The 17,349-nt window shown below is 43.5% G+C and overlaps 1 protein-coding gene across 2 annotated transcripts in view; it reads right to left on the bottom strand.

Moving 5' to 3' along the window:
• Nucleotides 1-17,349, bottom strand: part of ASIC2 (acid sensing ion channel subunit 2) — a 1,138,845-nt gene that overhangs the window by 16,547 nt on the left and 1,104,949 nt on the right. The gene's annotated exons all lie outside the window — the stretch shown is intronic.

Here is a 17,349-nt window from a genome sequence, read left to right as displayed (position 1 = left end):
TGCATCTAGCTTCTTTCACTCAACATAATGTCTCTGAGGTTCATCTACATGGTTGTTTGCACCAGGAGTTCTTTCCTTTTAATTACTGAATAGTTTTCCAGCATTATGTATGACTACACTAAAATTTGCTTATCCACTCACTTGATGATGGGCATTTGGATGGTTTCCAGTTTTTGGTAATCATGAAAAAACTCCTATGAATATTTATACATAAGTCATTTTGTGGACATATGTTTTAATTTCTCTTGAGTAAATGGCTAGCAGTGGAACAGCTGGTTTGTAAGATAGGTATAGGCACAACTTTATAAGAAACTGCCCAACTGTTATCCAAAGTGGTTCTTCTATTTTATATTTCCACCAGTAGTGTCTGAGAATTCTCATTACTTTACATCCATGCCAAATCTGGACTTCGTCCACCTTTTTGATTTTAGCCATTTTTGTAGGTGTATGGTTGCATCTCATTTGTATTTGTGGTTCCCTGACGGATGATTTTGAGCACAATTTTATGTGTTTGTTGGTCATTCATATATAATCTTTTGTGAAATGTCTGAGTTTTTTGTCCATTAAAAATTATTATTTTTTAACTTTTACTTTTGGGTTGTAAGAGTTGTTCATATATTCTGGATTCAAGTCCTTTGTCAGATACATGTATTGTAAATATTTTGTCTATACCACCTATAGTCTGTGGCTTACCTTTTCATTTTCTTAATGGTATCTATTTTTTAAAATCAACTTAAGAAGATATAATTTATATACAATAAAATGCATCCATTTTAATGTTCAATTTAATAAATCTTTAGAAGTGTATACACCCTTGTAACAACTACCCTAATCAGATATAGAACATTTCCATGAACCCCCAGAATTTCGTATTTGCAGTCACTGCCTCCCTGCCAACCCTCAGGCAACCCCCAATATGCTTTCTGTTGTTATAAACTAGATTTGCCTGTGTTAGTGTTGTATATAAATAGAATCAGACAGTATGCATTCTTTTGTGTTTGACTTCTTTCTCTCAGCATAATGTTTTTGAGATTCATTCATGCTTTTGCACGTATCAGTAGTTCATTCTTTTTTATTGCCGAGTTTTACTTCTTCCTTTCTAGTCTTTATTATTATTTTTATTTCTTTTTCTTACCTTGCTGTATTAGCTAGAAACTACAGTATCATGTTGGAATAAAACTGGAGAGAGAGGATATCTTCCCTTTTTCCATCTTAGGAAGGAGGGTTCATTATTAAACCATAATATATTAGGAATATATTTTTCTTAGATGTGCTTGTCACATTGAGAAAGTTCTGTCTTATTTCTCATTTGCTGAGAGTTTTTATCATCAGTGATATATATTTTGGCAAATATACTTTCTACTTCTGTTGAGATGATCACATGATTTTTCTCCTTCATTCTATTAACACAGTGAATGGTATTGATTGATCTGAAGAAGCTGAACCCAACTTACACTCCTGGGATAAACTCCACTTAGTCCTAATTTATTATCCTCCTTATATGTTGCTCTATTCAATTTGCTAATATCTTGTGGAAGTTTTTGGCATCTATGTTTATGAGGCATATTGTATTTAATTTACTTTTCTTATAACCTCCTTGTCAAGTTTGGGTATTGGGAGTGTGCTGACCTCATAAAACTAGTTATCAAGTGTTTCCTCTTTCTCAATTTTTTGAATTTGTATGGACTTGGTACCATTTCTAACTTAAATGTTTGATAGAATTTGCCAGTGAAGCCATCTGGACCTGGTGATTGTGTGTATGCGTGTGAAGATTTTTAATTATGAATTCAATTCTTTTAATAGATACAGAGACATTCAGATTGTCTATTTTTGTTCTTGTGCTAGTTTTGGTAAGTTGTGTTTTTTTCCCAAGGAATTTGTTCATTTCATCTAGATTTTTGAATTTGTGGGCATAAAATTGTATGTAATATTCTTATCATTTTTTTTAATTTATTTTTTTATTATACTTTAAGTTTTAGGGTACATGTGCACATTGTGCAGGTTAGTTACATATGTATACATGTGCCATGCTGGTGCGCTGCACCCACTGACTCGTCATCTAGCATTAGGTATATCTCCCAATGCTATCCCTCCCCCCTCCCCCCACCCCACCACAGTCCCCAGAGTGTGATGTTCCCCTTCCTGTGTCCATGTGATCTCATTGTTCAATTCCCACCTATGAGTGAGAATATGCGGTGTTTGGTTTTTTGTTCTTGCGATAGTTTACTGAGACCATCATTCTTATCATTTTTTAATGTCTGTAGGATCTACAGTTATGTCTTTTCAGTCTGATTATTGGTAATTTGTATTCTATTTTTCCTTATTGTTAATAATTTCTAATTTCATTATGTTTTGGTCAGAAAACATCCTCCCCATGGTTTCATTTCTTAAACATTTATTGAGATGTTTTTATGATACTGGACAAGAAAAATAAATCAATGTTCGATTTTGTTGAATGTTCCACGTGCACCTGAAAAGTATATGCATTCTGTAACTGTTGGCGTACTGTTTTACAAAAGGCAATTAGGTTTAGTTGTTTAATATTGTTGCTCGGATCTTCTATATCTTTACTAACTTTTTCATCTGCTTACTAATCAGTTATGAGAGAGGAGTATCAAAATGTCTAACTATGGACTTGTCTGTTTCTCCCTTTAGTTTTCTCAATTTTTGCTTTGGGTATTTCTGAAACTTATTAGGCATATACATATTTAGGATTGCTACATCTTCTGGATGACTTGACCCTGTCATCATTGTGAATAATCATCTCATACAATGTCCTTGTTTTGAAGTTTACTTTGCACGATAACAGACATGGCAGCTTTATTCTCCTACTATTTATCTTTTTCCATCTATTATTTTGTTTTCGTCCTTCTACTTTTAACTGTCAGAATCTTTGTATATTTAAGGTACATCTCTTTTTGAATGTGTTTTTAAGGTACATCCATTTGAGTGTTGTATTTTATCCTGTCTGACAACCTCTCTGCCTTTTAATTGGAGGGTTTGATCTATTTACACTTAATGCAATTTTTGATATAGTTCGGTTGAAGTTATCATGTTGTTCTTTGTTTCCTATTTGTACCCATTTCTAGTTCTCCTTTTGTTCTCTCTCTTCTGACTCTTTTTGGGTTAATTGACTATTGTTTTAGTAGTTCATTCTGTTTTCTCCATTGAGTTTCAATTTATACCTCTGTATTATTATTCTTAGTTGTTGCTCCAGGATTTACAATATTCATCCTTAACATCACAATATACCTTGAATTAATATTATGCCAGTTCACATATAATTCTATTTATATTGCTTCTGTGTCATATATTTTACTTCTACATCTGTTATAAGCACTATAATACACTGTTTTTTTTTTTTGTTTGTTTTTTTTTTTGAGACAAAGTCTCACTCTCTTACCCAGGCTGGAGTGCAGTGGTGCGATCTCTGCTCTCTGCAATCTCTGTCTCCTGGGTTTAAGCAATTCTCCAGCCTCAGCCTCCCGAGTAGCTGGGACTACAGGGATGCACCACCATGCCCAGCTAATTTTTGTATTTTTAGTAGAGCTAGACTTTCACCATGTTGGCCAGGCTTGTCTCAAACTCCTGACCTCAAATGACCTACCTGCCTCAGCCTCCCAAGTGCTGGGATTAGAGGCATGAGCCACTGTGACTGGTCACACTGTTAATATTATTTTTGCCTTAAGCAGCCAGTTGACTTTTAAAGAAGAAAGAAAGTTACGTTTTATATTTATCCACATATATACCATTTTCATTGTTCATGCTTCTTACAGATCTGAATTTTCCATTTGATATCATTTCCCATCATGCTGAAGAATCTCTTTTAACTTTTTTTTAGAATGGGTTTACTTATGGCAAAAGTTCTCAGTTTTCATTTAAATATACAATGTTGGGCTGGGCATGGTGGCTCATGCCTGTAATCCCAACACTTTGGGAGGCAAGGCAGAAGGATTCCTTCAGCTGAGGAGTTCAAGACCAGCCTAGGCAACATAGTGATACCGATGGCAGTGGCTGCTTCCATTATGCCGGCTGCAGCTGTGCAGCTGTGTAGCTGGGGCTGCACACTCCGTGGAGCCAGTGGGAACCCTGACCCTTCTGAGTTAAGACTGGAGCTCCCCATGCCACTGCACCCACAGCTGCAGACCCAGGCCTCCTGTAGCTCCTGGGCGGGGCTACAGCCGCCCAAACTGCAGCTGTGGATCTGAGCCTCCCTGTGCTCTTCTGGGAGCTGGCAACAGGCAGGATCTGCCTTCCTAGGGGTGCAGCTGCAACTGCGGCACCCATGGCTGCAGACCTGGGCCTCTCACTCCAGCAAGCAGGCAGGAGCAGGGGACAAGTGGGAGCCCTGCCCCTTCCAAGTTGGCAGGTGGGAGCTCCCAGGTACAGCTGCAGCTGCCCTCCAAGGTGCAGGATCTGGGCTTCTCTGCAGCCTGCACCCTCAGTGGCCCCAGAAGGACCACCCCAACCCATCCCTGCAGGCTGGTGGGTGTCTCCTCCCACTGCCTGGCCTCTCTATGCTCTTGGAGTCTCCTCTGAACTTGGAGCAGGGTTGGGGCCATGAATGACAGCAGGAGGCAGATTGATTCCTGGCAGGAAGGGGATGGGTCCCCAGTAAGGCCCCACCTTCAGACCAGAGAAGGCCTGAAGGCTGTGGGACGGACTGCCAGTCTTGCCCACTGGAGTTGGGACTCAGGGTGCCCCTTCCAGGCCCACCCACGGGTGCCCATGCATGAACCGGCACACACTTCCTCCCCTCTGAGGTCCATAAAAGCCCTGGGCTCAGCCAGAGCAGAACAGAGGATGGCCAGAGGACCAAGAGGTCTGAGAGACAAGGGGACAGGACGACCAGCTGCAGAGAGGAGTACTCTCTCTGCTGATAGTGGAGATGATGAGATGATCAGCTGTAGAGAGGTGTACCCTCTCCACTGAGAGCTGCAGAGATGGCCTGCCAGCAGAGAGGAGCTACCCTCCAGGGCCTCCTCGCTGCTGAGAGCTGAACACTCGATGGGGTGAGCTGCCTGCAGAGAGGAGCTAACCACTTCTCTGAGCTCTTCTAACACTAAATAAAACTCCTCTCCTTCTCCTTCTTCTTCTTTTTCTTCTTCTCCCTTCACTTGTCTGCATCCTTCATTCTTCCTGGATGCAGGATAAGAACTCAGGCAAAGGCACCATGGCCACAGAGGTTTACAGCCAGAAAAATCGGCACCCTAGAGATCCTGTAACAATACCCTGTCTCTAGCAAGTAAAAAAAATAGTCAGGAGTGGTAGTGCACCCCTGTAGTATCAGCTACTAATGAGGCTGAGGTGGGAGGATCGCTTGAGCCCAGGAGTTCAAGGCTACAGTGAGCTATGATTGTGCCACTGCACTCCAGCCTGGGTGACAGAGCATGAGACTCCTCTAAAACAAACAAACAAATAAACAAACACCCAAAACCAACTTAAAAAACCTATAATGTCTTAGTTTTTTTTTGTTATTTTTGAAACATTTTGGCTGTAGATAGAATTCTAGGTTGATAAGTGTTTTCTTCCAGAATTTCAAAGGTGTTATTCCTCTGTCTTCTGGCCTCCATTGTTTCTGATGAGAATCAGTCATATTCTTTTTATTGTTCCCTGCAGGTATTATGCCCCCTTTTCTCCCTCTGGCTGCCTTTGTGCTTTTCTCTCGGTCTTTGCCTCTCAGGATTTAAACTACATTATGCTTAACTGTGGCTTTCTTTGTAGTTATCCTGCTTGGGGATTCTTGAGAATCCTGGATCTATGAAATGATGCTTTTGAACAAATTTGAAAAAATATTAGCCAGTATTTCTTCAACTGTTTTTCTGCCTTATTCTGTCTCTCTTTTCAGGGATACCACTTATATGCATGTTGGAGTACTTGACACTGTTCACAAGTCATTGGCGCTCTATTCCCTTCCATTAGTCTTTTTTCTCTTTATGTATTATTTTAATAATTTTTATTAACCTGTGCTCAAGTTTGGCATTCATTTATTATTTTGTAACCAATCTTCTATTGATTCCATACAACAATTTGTAAATTTCAGATGGTGTGATTTTCAGTTCTAGGGCTTTCATTTTTTTAAAGGTTTCCATATCTTGACTAAAAGTTTCTCATTATTTACATCTTTTTCTGCAATTATTTAACATGTTTATGATTGTTATTGTAAAGTTGCTATTTTCTAATTCTAACATTGGGGTTATATGTAGATCTATTTCTACTGGTGGTTTATTTTTCTTTTCATGTTTTCCCTCTTCATGTGTCTAGGAGTTTTTGATTGTATACTAGGAGACAGTCATTTTTATTAGATACTGAACATTTCAGATAACTATTTTTGGTGACTCTGGGTAGATTATCTTTCTCTGAATACTGTTGAGTTTTGTTCTAGTAGGTGGTTAAATTAATGGTGAACTACTTTGATTTCATGGAGACATTATTTAAGGCTTTGTTTAGAGATAGGTATATTTTAGTTTTGTCTTTAGTCCTGGGGTTTAGCCCCTGGTCTTGGGAAGCGATCTTAACTCCTAAGGAACAACACTTCTGGGTTTAATGGAAAGCCTGAGTTGTTCATCAAGATTTTCTAATTTGGTGAGACTTATATTGTAGCCTATCTCCCCATGCAATGGCAGCAACTGAAATTACTGCTCAGCTCTTTCAACTGTTGTCATCCCCCTGGGCTTTTTAGACTCTCTCCCTATCCACATACAGTTCAAAGTTCAACCTAGATTTGTGTAAAAATTTGAGGGCTCCTCCTCTGTGGGTTCCTCTTTTCTAGGATTTTCCCTTCCAATTTTCAGCCTTTCTGGCAACCCTGAATACTGATTTCTGGTTTCTTAACTTAATGCCTGCTGATTTGTGGTTGAGCTCCATCCCCAGTATTCCCTTAGAACTTTGAAATGCCCTCAAGGGAGAACTCAGGTAAATAAACCTGTGCTGTCCAGTTTGTGCCTGGTTTTGGTCTCTCTCCAGTGCTGTCAAATAGTAGTTTTAAAATATTTTGTCCACAGTTTATGATTGCTATTTCCAGGAGAGTTAGTCTGATATTAGCTTCTCCGCCATTACTGAAAACCAAAAGGCTTTATACTTACTTAAATATTTGCAGGGCTCTTTTTTTTAGGTAGATGTTCCTATTATCATGTTATTGATGAGGAAACTGAGTTTCAGGAAGGTTAAGTAGCCTGTGCAAGATCACATAGTGATCTTGTGAGGGGCAGAGTCAGCAGATTTCAGATCCTAAACTTGTGCTTGCTAGTGACCCAGTGCCACAATGCCCCATAGGTCAAGGAAATCGATGGGAGGGATGGAGAAACCCTCCATGGAGCACTTTTCAGACATTATTTATTTAATTAGTTAGTTTTAGAGACAGAGGCTTGCTTTATCACCCAGGCTGGAGTGCAGTGCCATGATCATAGCTCACTGCAACCTTGAACTCCTGGACTCAAGCGATCCTCCCGCCTCAGCCTCCCAAGGAGTTAGGACTACAGGGATGTGCCACCACAGCCAGCTAATTTTTTGAACTTTTTTTTTGGTAGAGATGGAGTGTTGTTAGGGTCTCAATCCTCCTGCCTCTGCCTCCTAAAGCACTAGGGTTACAGGTGTGAGTCATCATGCCCAGCCTTTCTTTTGTTTTTCTCTAACTGCCCTGTTCTTCCTTTCCCATGAAGCCTTGCTCTACTTTGTCATGTTCCTCTTTCTTTTCCGTTTGTGAGCTAAACAGGCTTTCACAGAGATTTCCTGTATGACCTTGAATAAGTCACTGCTCCCCTCTGGACCTTAGTTTCTCATCTGTAAATAAGAAGGAATTGGGGGCTAGACACCACCAAGTCCCACTCAAGTGTTGATATTCTATGATTTAGAATCGGAGGCAGAAGGGTGGGAGGAGGGAGAGGAGCAGAAAAGATAACTATGGGGTATTGAGCTTAATAACTAGGTGATGTAATAACATGTACAACAAACCCCTGTGACATGTTTATCTATGTAACAAATCTTCACATGTACCCTCAAACCCCAAATTAAAAAAAATTAGCCAGGTGTGGTGGCAAAAAAAAAAAAAAAAAAAAAAAAAAAGAATTGGTTGGATCCCCTACATTGCTCAATATTGGATCCATGAACACACAATCTGGATTTTGGAAGGACTAATCATGCCTTTTGGGCAGGGACTGGGGGTCTAAAATGATGCAGATTAACTTTGGGGGAAACTCGTTTCTCTTCTACTAAAATGGGTTCTTACAATGGGTGGACAATGAATGTAGCTGGTGAAGCTCTGGAGATGGGCCAAGGTCTGTTCAGGGTCAGCCACTTCCCCCTTTTTTTTTTTGCAGAGGTCATGATTCAGATACCCCTCCAGCCCTGCTGTGGCTGGTTCATCATTTGCTCCATCAGCGTCTCTGAAGCCTCACACACAACAGCAGCTGGAAAATTACTGTGTGCACAGCACCGACTCTTGCTTACCAATGAGTGTCTAAAAGTGGGTTGGAGTATTTGTTTATCCGGGTAAGCAAAGCCTCAGGAGGACCCTGAAGCACCATCTTCAAATATCTGAAGAACTGTCTCAGGGAAGAATTAGATTTGTTTTCTGGCATCCCAAGGGAAAGATAGACACAAGAATAGTTGTAATACGGAACGTGGGATGATAATAACGTTTATTTCTGTTGCAGGCACTGCGGTAGGTAGGCACATTATAAGCATTGGATACATTCTGGCTCAACATAAGGAAGAACTTTCTAATCCACTGGTATAATTCAATAATAAAATCACTGTCTTGGGAGTGAATTCTCCATCACCAGGGCTGTTCAAGTAGAAACTATACAACTATTTGGCTGGGATGGGAAGAGAGAGAGATTCAAGCATTGGGTGTACAGTTAGATGAGATGACTTCCATGATCTCTTAAGCCCCTGTGTCTAATCATAGACCTTAAATCTACTATTCTAATTTGAGAATGAGAGATAGCAGAATGACCCTGCAGAACCTTGAACTCCACTCTTTCATGAGACAGCTGTGTGACTTTGGGTAAGCTACACAGGCCCATCCCTCAGCCCCAGCTTTTAGTTTCCTTATCTGATTAAATAAGTTCAGTGCCCAGATGCTAGTAGGTACTTGCCAAGACTTAGTTCTCATCACCTTCTCTTAATAAACTCCTTCATGTTTTTCTATCCTTTCATTTATTCAACAAATATTCTAGCTCCACCTTGGCTCTCTTTACAATTTGGCTAAACAGGCCAGCAAATCTCTGCCTTTTTGGCTTAAGTTATTTTGAGTTGAGTTTCTTGTGATAATGACTCCTGCCCTGTTCAGACATCCAAGTCAAGATGTTACCAGGAAGATGAATCTATGGGAGTGGAGCTGGGAGAGAGATCTGGTCTACAGACATGAATGTGGGAGTCATTAGTGTATAATGAAGATGTAGGGTGGATGAGCTAGCCCGGAGATCGAGGAGAGACACCCAGGATTGAGATGCTCCTGCATGTACTTGACAACTCATCCTCCCCCACTCTTTCTCCACTGTGCTATGGAACTGGAGGCTTTGATAATTGCTTAAATTTATGAACAGAGCAAGGAATGCAGAACTTTTGTGATTAATTACCCTGGTGCATGTCTTTCATTGCTCCACTGTCTGGAGCTTCTCTCAACAGTCGCTTTCATTTTGTAGAGAGAAGCTGATGTTTGCCCTTAACCTGCCTGGGGACATCCTTATGTTGTTCTTCAATCATTGACTTTTCCAGCCTCTCCCAGACCAAAGATCCCAAGGCACACCAGTAGGTGGCGCTGCAGCAAGCACAGCTGCCCAAGGCCTTCTCCGCAGCCCTCGCAGCCCTAAGGGGAGTCCAGCTAATCTCCTAGGACCTTGCCAAGCTCCCTGGGCCCTTCCCTCCTTTGTGTCTGCATCCCACACTCTGAGGCTTTGACTTAGATGCTGCTGTGAGTGGATGCTGAGAAGATGATGAAACTGCCTAAGAGTATGTGGTTTCTGCTTCTGGAATGGGCAGGAAAGCATATATGAGGAGAGAGGAAAAAGGAGGGAGACAGGGAGAGATATCCACCTGGCTCACCTGATACCCACCTGGCTCTTCTGTTATGTCAGTCACTAGGCCTTCTGCCACAGGGATAGGACACGGTGCTCACAGGGCTGTTCCATGGTGCCACAGGGATTGGACATTTGCTCACATGGACCAAATTCCATTAGGCTTGGGGGTATCCCTGAGGGTTCCTGCCCAGGTGGAGGTCAGGATCCTCAGCCTTGCCTGGCCTGGCCTCCTCCCTTTCCTCACTGACCCGTGTGTCTGAGATCCTGGCTCGTCTTCCGCTGGGAATGACTATTTAAGAGCCTGTGCTCCGTGGTCAAGACTAAGCTGGCTTTGAATCTTGGCCCTGACACCACCTTAGCTGGGGGACATTGGACAAATGGTTGAGCCTCTCTGACCTTTCCTTCTGCATGAGATCAATCCTGAGATATTGGCTACTTCAGAGGATGCTGTGATTTTTGAACATGTTAAAGTATGTGTAACCCAGATATTACCCTTGGCTGACATCTGCTCTCTGTTCTGTATAATAGGACCTGACATAAAATGCAGCCCCTTGTTAAGTTGTACAGAAGGCCCACTCACCCAAGGCACTAGAACATACAGAAGATGTCAGAGGGAGTTGGAGGAGGGGGCTACCTCAGAGCAAAGCAAAACCTTCCACTGGAAGAGAGGATTCTACTCCTCCTTCACTTGCCTGATCCTGCTCCCTCCCCATCTTTTTCTCTCTTTCTTCTCCCTCCTCCTTTCTCTCTCACTCATGTGCTCTTACCCTTTTCCAGGAGCAGAATCAACATGTTCCTAAGCAGTTTCATCCTATTCTGAAGTCTTGGCACATGGCAACATCCTTTCCCACAGAATCTCACTATATCATAGTATTTTCCCAAGGAAAGGAAGTTCCCTCCCTAAGAGGAATTCCGAGGCTAGATGTTAAGATATTTTTCTGCCTTGTTGTGTAACAAGATGGAACATCTCCAAGAGTGCCTGATGTATACAGATGGTGAATAAACGGCAGCCATGGTTTCACTGTGAGTCAGTATTGCCCTTCTATCTCCCTAGTTAGGAGGTTGGCTCAGGGAGTGCAGTGAGTGATGGCTGGAGCCCACCTGGCCACGCCTTTGCATCAGTCATGAAGAGACACACTCCAATGACCTGTGGTTCCAATGAAGTCTCCTCTCTGGGATCTCTGTCTGTGTATTATTGGCTGGGAAGCTAGCATCCAACAGTTCGACCACTTCTTCACAATGGTCTCAGCAATGCAATGTAGTGGTTGGTGGTGTGAGAAGAGCACTATTGGGGCAGGAATTGTAACCTCTCAGCCTAATGTATCTGCTCCACTAAATCAGGGGTCTGGACCAGATAGTTTCTAAGCTCCAGGGTCTTCAAGGTCTTTGAGTCTACATATCTCACTTACTGCCATCCAGGACGGATGGTGGTAGGTGGATGGGCTACACTCAGATGATTAGGGTGGTCTAAATGTTTAGGTCAGAACATGCTTTCTTCCTTTTCTTTGGAGAAACCGATCAAGACGAGGCCGGCATGACCCTGGCTTAGAGCCAGCAGAAAGCCTTCTCTCTGGGAAAAACTGCCTTGGGAACGGAGGCGAAAAGTCTCCTTTGCAGTCTGTTTTTCAGACAGCATAGTCAAAAGGAGTGTTCAGCTTGCTCAGCAAGGCTCTATCATTGACAAGATAGTGCTCAACCTGATGGACGTGTCCTTTGAGAGTGCGGGAGACAGGAGTGGGGGTGCGCCCTGGGCTGTTACCTTGTTGGGGGCCTTAGAAAGGCTTTTGTTAGCCCAACCAGCTGAGTGGTCCAACCTAATCATATAAAGACTTCATTAATTCCTAGGATGCGTCAGGCACAGGGCCAGACACTGGGGCTATAGAGATGAGTAAAACAGGGTACTTGCTCTCAAGGGGCCCCTGTTTGCCTGAGCCCCTCCTGCTACCATCTTGAGGCACATCTCCAGAGCCCTGGAGCCTGTTCTCTCCCTCCTCCTCCTGCCCACACAGCTGAGGGGTGGTGGGAAGAACTGATGAGCTGTGTGGTCTTGGTCAAGTTACCTAACTACTCTGGGCCTCAGTTTCCTTATCTGTAAAACAGAGATAATAATTTGCAACTCCTAGGACTTCCTGAGAGTTAAATTAGACAACAGACATGGATGCACCTTGCACAGTGTTTACATGCGTTTGTTGAGTCTGAGTCTTTAGGTTAGGAAAGCACTTATGAAAGTCCTTCATTCAAGATGGCAGTATGGTGGCTGGTCTGTTTGCCTGTCCTAACTGCCATCCTCCTCTCAGAACATCCCCATATCTCTTCTTGCTCACTGGATCTCAGACTTTGACACATAGTGGGTGCTTGATGCTTGCTTGTTGAATGAATGAATGAGCAAATGAATGAATTTCCCTATCCTACTTTCTCCCAGCCCCAGACCAGAGGATAAGTACAAGAGACTGCCTCCTCTAAGCCAGAACTCAGGTTCTAACCACTGGAATTGACAATTCCCCTTTGGCTAGGGCTGGCTTAAATGCTCCTTCTGTGGGTGTCAGCTGAGTTCTGCACTCTGCTGAACCAGGCTGAAGCCAGGCAGGAGCAGAATGTCCATGCTGGTCCTCATGGGCTCTACACTGAGGTGGGCTTAGCACCAAATCACATCTGAGTTCAGGACTAGCCGATGGTCAGGATTTCCAGTGTGATCTTGGGCATGACACTCAACCTTTCTGGGCCTCTGTGCCCCATCTGTAAGGGGCACTATGCTCCGAGAGGCCCTAGGTTCTAGGATCAGGTGGCCCTGCGAGGTCCCCATTTCTAACCTTGTGCCTTGTCAGCTCCCCTCTTTTTCCTGCCTCCCACTATAAGTGCAAATTTCTGTCTTGCCCACCCAGATGGAGGGCAAATCAGAGCCTGCTTTTTGAGCCATAATGTTCAGTTTGATGTTTTTATTGCATCCTGCTGCATGATTTAAGTGTGTTTGTATATGATTATTACTGTGCTCCTTTTAAACAATTTGGAAATCAAATCACATACTAAAATCAAGTCCACCAATCAGCAGGTAGCAGAGGCAGCAAAGGGGTCTCAGGGGAGACATGTCCTTGTAGGCAGCACAGAAGCAGTGAGACACCCTCCTCCTGCCTCTGCCTGGCTTCAGTAAGGGTTCAACCCAGAAGGTCAAAGCAGAAAGGATGAGATCAAGAATAAGCAAAAGTCATGGTTAAGAGATGGAGCAATAACATCTGCCAGTTGGTGTCTGTGGATTAAAAGGGATTTAAGAATATTATCTCTTTTAATCCCCACAATAACCCTGTGAGACTGGGTACTACTTGCCCAAAAGACTCACTGTAGTTTAACTGATGGTATAAATATAGCTGATATTTGTTGAACCTTTACTATGTGCCAGGCACTGTTCTAAGCATTTTACTAGAACCGTCTCATTGAATCCTCATAACAGCCTTATGGAATTGAAACTTTGATTGTCTCTGTTGGATACCTGGTGAGACTGGAGCCCAGAGAGGTTAAATGACTCTGGTCACATTGGACAGTAGGTGGCCTAGCTGGGACTGGAACCCAGCAGATCATACTTTTTGCAACCACCTGAGACTGCTTTGTCTAAAGAAAGAATATACCACAGCAGGGTGGAGTCCACAGGAAGCAGAGGTAATTACTGAGTGAGTGGCTGGAGGCCATTGCAGAGATTTTTGAGATAGGGATATGAGTTCTTCAGACCCCAGTATGGTAAATATTGCATAGATGCATCAAACAGCTTAGTTCACACAACAACCTTGCCAATTAAATATTATCCCTGTTTTTTTTTTTTTTTTTTTTTTTTTTTTTTTTTGAGACGGAGTCTCTTCTGTTGCCCAGGCTGGAGTGCAGTGGCGCAATCTCGGCTCATCTCAAGCTCCGCCTCCCAGGTTCATGCCATTCTCCTGCCTCAGCCTCCCAAGCAGCTGGGACTACAGGCGCCTGCCACCACGCCTGGCTAATTTTTGTATTTTTAGTAGAGACAGGGTTTCACCGTGTTAGCCAGAATGGCCTCGATCTCCTGACCTTGTGATCTGCCTGCCTTGGCCTCCTGAAGTGGTGGGATTACAGGCATGAGCCACCACACCCGGCACATCCCCATTTTACTGATGAGCAAACTTCAGTCACTTGCCACACTGCTAAGAAGTGGCAGAGGCAGGATTCAAAAGCAAGTTGGTCTGACCACAAGGCTACTGGTTGGGAGTCAGGGGACATACTAATCTTGGCTCTGCTATTAACCAACTCTCGTCTCTAGGAGACTTAGCATTTTCATCTGCAGCATGTAGGTTCAGAATAGATAACCTGTTGTGTAGTACAGGTGGTGGGTGCTCTATAAGGTAAACCAGGGGACTGCTCCCCATTCCCTCCAATCCTGGGCATATGGCAAACATCACCAATCAATCACAGACACGGTCTTAGAACTTATCTAAACACTGCCATTTGATTGAAATTGGAACTGAGAGGAAATGTTCCATTTTGGGAGGCTTCATATGTAGAAACCATCAAACCACACATTGCTAAATATTCACAGAGAACAGACAAAACTTATTATGTATTATATAAAATACAGAATGTGCTCAGCATGACTTCCCCACAAGAACAGTAACCACAACCTGCCTGCTTGTGAAGGAGTGTCCCTGACTGGCGTTTGGACAATCAGACCACACAGGGAATCACCCCATCAGAATCTGGGGATGCCCTGCTCCTGCCCTGGAATCACACACAGCTGATTGTTGTGCTAGTTGGAAGCGAAGTTGCAGTAGTAGCTGATATAGCACTTTGATGAGCAACAAAAATCAATTTAAAAAGTGAACTACCCATGGTTTGTGATGAATAAAATAATAAGCTCATATCCATTGCAAAAATGTCTATGAGTGGGAGAGAATGTGATAAGAGCAGAAAATGTGAATTGGTTATGCAAAAAAGCAACAGGAATTTTTTTGAAAGACTATAACTTGACTCATTCTAACACGACTTTTATCTTGGGCCTTGCTGGCTCTAGATATGCCTCTGGAGCTCTGCGAGAATCCTTTAAGCTTTGATGTCATAAGAGCCTCTGCAGTTTTGTTTCCATCTGTCCATCCATCCACCCACCCGCCCATTATCTGTCCATCTGTTCATCCATCTACCCATCCATCCATCCATCCATCCATCCAACCATCCATCCATCCATCTTCCCATGCCCCCCACCCATCCACCTTCTATGTGTCCAATAAACATATTTTATTTTTTTATTTTTTTTGAGAGTGAGCCTTGCTCTGTCACCCAGGCTGGAATGCAATGGTAAGATCTTGGCTCACTGCAACCTCCGCCTCCTGGCTTCAAGCGATTCTCCTGCCTCAGCCTCCCAAGTAGCTGAGATTACAGGCACCCGCAACTAATTTTTGTATTTTTGTAGAGATGGGGTTTCACCATGTTGGTCAGGCTGGCCTCAAACTCCTGACCTCAAATGATCTGTCTGCTTTGGCCTCCCAAAGGTTGGGATTACAGGCATGAGCCACCACGCCTGGCCCTAATAAACATTTATTAAGCACTAATCTGTTCCAGAAACACTGCTAGGAATTGAGGCTATGAAGATGAATAAGATATGATTCCTACACCCATGGGGTTTAGTCTAAAAGAACAGACATGCACTTAACCAAGCAAATGCTATAGTGGGGTCATAATGTCCAGGCGTAGTGGGGGCACTGAGGAGGGCATGGTCCAACTAATTGGGGGTGCCATCCGGAAAAGACTTTATGGAGGGGGTGGTCACCTTTGAGCTGAGTTTAGAAAGACTATGTTTTTTTAGGCAGATCAGGAGTGGGAAGTGTGTTCTGGGTAGAGGATACTGCATGTGCAAAGATACAGAGGTATAAAGAGGTATAAAGAGGTGGGGAAGCCTCAGGCAATACAGCAAGGCTGGCATGTGGGTGAGTGTTGGGCTGGGGTGCAATGCCCGGTGCCTATGGAGCAGCCCCAACACTGTACCAGCCGAGGGCCTGAACAGTTCTCCATAATTGTTAATGTGAATCCTACCCATGCACTAGTAGGTATCACCCTTGTTAAATGATACTGTGAATCCTAGGTATCACTAGCAGGTCTCGCCCCTGTTAAATCTGTGCCCTTCCTTCCTCTCCCCAACGTAAGAGCCGCCTCAGCAAGAAGAGTGTTTTCAGTGTGCCTGTGCATGCCGACGCACCATTATAATCACATCTTCATTGGGACACAATTTCTTGGGTGAGTGCTGTCAGCGGCGCCGGAAGCATGTTCCCAGCAAATTGCCTCCGTGTATGATTTGTTGATTGAAACAGGGGGAGGAGAAGTGTTCCAGGGATGCGGGTGGGGAGGTGGACTCACCCACAGGAAGGAGCCTGGGCTTTGGAGTTACGCAGGTGTGGCTTGGCTAATGGGGGGCTGGCCAGGCACTTTACCTCTCAGAGCTCAGCTTTTCTTCAGCCCCTCCAGCCACAGGCTAGGATATCAGCTTTGTCTTTTCTGGGCCAGGGTCATGGGGAGGGCCACCATCTGACCTGCCAGTGCTGTTGGGATCCTCAAGACATAGTACTGAGGGGGAGAGTCCTGACTCCTCTGTAAGCTGGAAAGGGGCAATTTTCATTCCAGATTGCATCTCTGTCCTGCATTTTCTCCCCACACGCCTTCTCCTCCTCCGTTTCCTCTTTTTCTTTTTATGGTTGCATTTCCATCTTTCTAAGAAAATTCCTGAGTCCAACTTCCACCCTCAGCTGAAGAATCTGAAGAGGTCAGGAGAAGTGACCTTTCTCTATGTGAATTGGACTATCTCAGAGCTGCTGGGTACAGCTATGCAGAGCATGCACTGTGCAACTGCAAGAGGGTCTACTCATATGGACTAAGGTGTGAATGAAGCCTCCAGAGAGTGCACAGGCGCAGCTGTGAACTGTTTGTTTCCCTGTACTGTGGTGCCATCTGGGGCTTGACTCTGCTCCTTAGCTAGTCATCCATCTTCAATTCCCATCATCCCACTCTTCCCCTTAACATAGATTACACATATTACATTTACATGGCAATGGAGACATTCCTGGATGAGTGAGCAGGGCAGGGGATTGGGGTGGGGTCAGGAGTGCGTTTGTTGGGGTATAAATTGGCTTCCATTCACTATCTCTTTTGGAATAGCGGCCTTTTATTTCCTTGCTTTTTTCAATGGATGTATTTGAAATGGAAGTTGGGTCCAGGTTGGAATATTTGCTTAATGGGTTTTCTTAAAGTAGAGCACACCTCAATGCATTTGCTGCAATTTTGGCTTTTGCTCTATTCAAAATCCACTTTCCCCCACCTGAGTGGGAAATGA

The sequence above is a fragment of the Gorilla gorilla genome, chromosome 4, assembly GCF_029281585.2.
Source record: "Gorilla gorilla gorilla isolate KB3781 chromosome 4, NHGRI_mGorGor1-v2.1_pri, whole genome shotgun sequence".
NCBI classification, from domain to species: Eukaryota; Metazoa; Chordata; class Mammalia; order Primates; family Hominidae; genus Gorilla; species Gorilla gorilla.
Note: the sequence above shows the minus strand (reverse complement) of the source record. Positions and strands in the feature narration are given on the sequence as shown.